This window comes from Euphorbia lathyris, chromosome 8 (assembly GCF_963576675.1).
Source record: "Euphorbia lathyris chromosome 8, ddEupLath1.1, whole genome shotgun sequence".
Taxonomy (NCBI): domain Eukaryota; kingdom Viridiplantae; phylum Streptophyta; class Magnoliopsida; order Malpighiales; family Euphorbiaceae; genus Euphorbia; species Euphorbia lathyris.
Genome location: NC_088917.1, coordinates 37,081,777 through 37,087,403, shown reverse-complemented (window position 1 = coordinate 37,087,403; position 5,627 = coordinate 37,081,777).

The window sequence follows — 5,627 nt, the reverse complement described above, 5'->3', positions numbered from 1 at the left end:
CTCTGCTAATTTAGCTTGCTCTTTAGCCTTGTCAGCTTTAGATTTTTCCTAAGACACAAGTCTCACCTTTTTGGGGACAGCATGGATGTCTTTAGAGCAGGTTTCAAGAGCCTTTCTTTTCTTCTTCTTCTGCTCAGGCTGAGCTATCTTAGGGGACTCAGTATGAGTCTCCACTTCTTGTTCTGGCTCAGTTTGAAACTCAACTTCTGGTTGCTCAGCTTCTTCATCTTCCTCAGCATCTCCAGCTTCTTCATATCCTTTCAAGGGTTGATTGTACAACAATCCATCCAGCAGAACTGCAGTGATTTCACTCCCCAATCTACTTGTTTCATTTATCGTCTCGATCTGCTTGTCTTCAAGAATTTTTGCGATTAGAGAGCCCAGGCGGAGTTTCTTACCACCTCGTTGAAGAGCTCCAACTAGGAAGACGGGGAGATTGAGCGGAGTGTAGGTCAGCATGTGCCATATGAAGCACTGCTCAAAGTTAGAGGCGGATGAAGCTGAGCTGAGTTTGGGGAAGATAAAGTTGGTCAGCATGTAATGGACCATTTTTTGTTCTTTCCCCATACAGGTGCTGGGTATTTCACCTTTATGGTCCTTGGGTTTACAAAACCCCTTGATCTTCTCAGCCGTGTCTTTTGGCACTTTCTTCTTTGTTGTTCTAAACTCAATTCCTTCGTCTAGTAAATCTAGTAAGGTGGCTAGATAAGCAAGGGTTACGATGATTTTCTGACCTTTAACTGTGGTCTCCAGATAATCAGAGTCATCTTCATCAACATGTAGATTCGAATAGAATTCCCATACTAACCTAGGATAGGTTGTTCCTGAGAGAGAGAAGAGACCAGTCCACTTGTTCTTCTCGATCCAGTCACAAAATGGTTTCTCCGAGGTGACGAATCCTGGAGAGAACCATCTGCATTTCAGAACCTCCAGATTGTTGACCTTTTTGTGTACTTTGATCATCTTCCTTTCACTTTGCGTTGAAGGACCTGCGGAGTCACCCTGAGTGGGTTTGTTTGAGGTTTGAGTTTTAGGGGTTTTATCTTTGCCAGAAGCCATTTTTGAAGGTTTTGAGGTTTTGGGGAGAGAAGAGTTTGATTTCAGAAAATCGTAGGCGTAAAGAGGAATGAGTGGGGATCCTTCCACTTTTTATACTAGATTTTCGGCGGTCCTATTCAATTAACTAGCCGTTTTTGCCTAGGGACGTTCAACCGACAAGGATTCTGTTATTTATGACATCTTCGACGCATGGGATATGTCATTAAAGTGCGTCTTTCCAAGGTGCCAGTAGTTACACGTGTAGGCATTTATTTTACGCGAGTGGGTTTCTACGGGATTTCGCTAGAATTCGAAACATCCGCGATGTTGAGTGCCTGGCTTTCATGAATTTCCTATCTCTAAATAACTCAACATACATCAATCACTCAGCATGTTTATCAACTCAGCATAGGGTGATTACTCAATATGTTTATCTACTCAGCATAGGATGTTTACTCAACATTTGTATCTACTCAGAATAACCATTCAATGTTTATGTTAATTCAGCATGAGGTTATTTTTCTATTTTTAAGCTTAATAAAGAGTAGATATTTATTGTTAATTTACTCAGCATGGCATTTGCGCATTCATTCAAATTTCCACTCAATATGGCAATCAATCAACATTCAATTATACAGAATTATTTAGAGTGGATTTGACATACCAATGGCTTCCCTTAGTATATTGAATTGTTCTCGTGCCAAGGGCTTAGTGAAGATATCCGCAAGCTGATCATTTGTTGGCACATAGGTCAGCTTGATCTCATCTTTTAGTACATAGTCTCTGATGAAGTGATGCCTTATGCTAACATGTTTCATCCTGCTGTGTTGGACTGGATTCGTAGATAGATCAATGGCACTTTTGTTGTCACATTTGATCTCTATTGTCTTTGTTTTGACTCCATAATCCTCAAGCTGTTGCTTTATCCATAGGACTTGTGCAACACAGCTTCCAGTAGCCACGTACTCAGCTTCGGTTGTAGACAGAGCTACGGATGATTGCTTCTTGTTGAACCAAGATACTAGACAGCTTCCGAGGAAATGACATCCTCCCGATGTACTTTTTCGTTCTAGCTTATCTCGTCCATAGTCAACATCAGTATATCCAATGAGTGTGAAGTCATTTGAAGTTGGATACCATAGACCTGCATCAACTGAGCTTTGCAAGTATCGAAAAATTCTTTCTACAGCAGTTAGATGAGATTCCCTGGGGTCAGCTTGATATCTAGCACAATAGCATACTGAGTACTGAATATCAGGTCGACTAGCAGTGAGATAGAGTAAAGAACCTATTATACCTCGATAGAGTTTACTATCAACTGACTTACTCTTCTCATCCTTGCATAGGATAGTATCAGTACCCATGGGGGTTGATATTGGTTTGCAATCTACCATGCTGAATTTCTTTAACATTTCCTTGGTGTACTTAGACTGACTTATAAAGATGCCATTCTTACCTTGCTTGATTTGAAGTCCAAGGAAGAAGTTGAGTTCACCCATCATGGACATCTCAAACTCAGTTTGCATCTGTTGGCTAAATTCTTTGCACAAAGATTCGTCAGTAGCACCAAATATTATATCATCTACATATATCTGTGCAAGTAGGGTATGCTTACCCTTTTTCTTAATAAACAAGGTTGTGTCAGCTTTTCCCCTGACATAGTTCCTGGTCAGCAGGAAATTGGTCAACCTCTCATACCAAGCTCTTGGAGCTTGTTTTAGGCCGTACAAGGCCTTTTTGAGTTTATAAACGTGGTTTGGAAACTTTGAATCTTCAAACCCAGGAGGTTGATTAACATATACCTCTTCGTTTATAAGGCCATTAAGAAATGCACTTTTAACATCCATTTGGTACAGTTTAAAATTCATGAAACTAGCATAGGCACACAATATACGTATAGCTTCTAGCCTAGCAACAGGTGCGAATGTTTCTCCATAGTCTATACCTTCTTGCTGACTATAGCCTTGGGCTACGAGTCGAGCTTTGTTTCTAATCACATTTCCATGCTCATCTAGTTTATTTCTAAAGACCCACTTGGTTCCTATGGGCTTTTGATTCCTAGGTCTAGGTACTAGATCCCATACCTCATTTTTGGTGAATTGGTCAAGTTCTTCTTGCATGGCATTTATCCAATATTCATCTTGCTCAGCATCAGCAAAATTCTTTGGCTCAAGCATTGAGACGAAGGCAACATTGCTAAGGTATTTTCTAAGCTGATCTATGGTCATCAACTTGTTGTTGGCAGCATCAAGAATGGCATGTTCTGTATGTCCTCTTCGGATCTTTATTTCCTTGGGCAATGTTGAGTTGTTTGGAATAGGTGTTTCTACGATCTCTACAGGAACAGATTGGTCAGCAAATGATATTTCAATTTCTTGCTTACCTGAGGTCAGCTTCTGTATAGATGACACAGAGGCTTCTGGTTGATCAGCGGAAGCTGAGCTTGGTTCATCTTCTTCAAGCTGAGCTGACTTACCTGTAGGGTCAGTTTCATCGAACTCAATATGTACAGACTCTTCTACAACCTGAGTTCTTTTATTAAATACTCTATATGCTTTACTGTTTGTTGAGTACCCTAAAAAGATCGCTTCATCAGCTTTAGCATCAAATTTAGCGAGGTTGTCTTTTGTATTGAGTATAAAGCATTTACACCCAAAGGCACGAAAGTGTCCAATATTGGGCTTTCGTCCTTTCCAAAGCTCATATGGAGTTTTCTTAAGTATAGGTCTAACTAGAGCCCTATTCAGTATATAACATGCCGTGTGAACAGCTTCACCCCAGAAGTACTTTGGAAGCCTATTTTCACTCAACATTGTCCTAGCTATTTCGACGATGGTTCTATTTTTCCTTTCAACAACCCCATTTTGTTGAGGTGTTCTAGGAGCGGAGAAATTGTGGTCAATACCACTGGTTTCACAGAATTCATCAAACTGTTGGTTTTTGAATTCTCCACCATTGTCGCTTCTAATGTGAGCTACTCTTAGGTCTTTGTCATTTTCCAGTTTTTTAATCAATGTGGTAAACATCTCAAAGGTTTCATCCTTGCTACTCAGCAAGATGATCCAAGTGTACCGAGAGAAATCATCTACAATAACCAAGGAAAATTTCTTACCTCCCAAGCTGAGTGGCTGGATAGGTCCGAAAAGATCCAAGTGTAGTAATTCCAATGGTCTTTTGGTTGAGACGATATTTTTGCTATGAAATGACTTTTTAGTTTGTTTGCCTTGCTGACAAGCTTTACATAGTTGATCTTTTTCAAACTTTAATTTGGGTAATCCCTCAACTAATTGCTTTCTAGCTAATTTGGCAAAAAGGTCCATGCTGACATGCCCAAGTCTTCTATGCCATAGCCAGGAGTTGTCCTCTTTAGACACCAAGCATATGTTTTTAGAAAACTGTTTTTCTAAGTTTAACATGTATACATTTTCTACACGAGGGGCAGTTAAAATCAATTCATTTGTATTTCCCTCGAGTATTTGACACTTAGTATCATCAAATACAACCTTTCTGCCGCTTTTGCAAAGCTGAGCTACACTCAGCAGATTGTATTTGAGACCTTTAACTAAGGAGACAGACTCAATGGTTGGGTTACCTCCGATAGTACATGAGCCGACTATCTTACCCTTCTTGTTGTCTCCAAAGCTTACACTACCACCTCGTTTAAGCTCTAGTGTGATGAACTGAGTTTCATCACCTGTCATATGCCTTGAGCATGCGCTGTCTATATACCATAGTTTTGACTTCTCCACGCATGTCAAGCTGACCTGCAGTTTAAACTATTCATTTTTAGGTACCCAATTCCTTTTGGGTCATTTCTTGTTAGTATAAACAGGTGCAAAATCATATTTTAACTTGTGACGGCATACTTTTATGGTGTGACCTGGCTTACCACAGAAATCACAAAAAGATACCCTTTGTGGGTTGAACTGAGTATGGTCAGCATTATTGTGTTGGGCATGCCAACATACTTTTGTGGAATGCCCTTTTCTTCCGCAGAAGTCACATTGGACAATCTGCTTGTTATGCCAACACACATCCTTTGTGTGCCCCCTTTTTCCACAACACTCACATTGAGTGAATTGCTTATGCTGACTAGTATTTGCGTACTCAGTATGGGGTTTATTTCTATTTGAGCCCTTCCCTTGACTCTGTAACGTTGTGATATCCTTTCTAAGTTTCTTTGACTCAGATTGAATCTCCGTGACAAACTTATGTAAGATTTGCATGTTGGTATGCAAGTCAGAGTTGTCCTGGAGAAGATATCGGAGGTCACTCAGCTTGACCTCTTCAATCTCATCACAACGCCTGCTGAGTGATTTAATCTTTTTGTTACACTTCTTAGTTAGTGTATATAAGTCACTCAGGGCATTTACCATTTCGTTTCTAAGCAAAAGTAAGGATGTTACCTCATTGTTGTGATCCTCCTGGTCAGTTTCGTCAGAAAGGTCAGCTTGCTCAGATTGGGATTGGTCAGCTCCATCATCTGCCATGAAACATATGTTGGCTGTTTCATTTTGCTCAGCTTCAGATGATGTTGACTCATCACTGTCATTCCATGTGGCTACCATAGCCTTTTTGCTTCCCGTCTT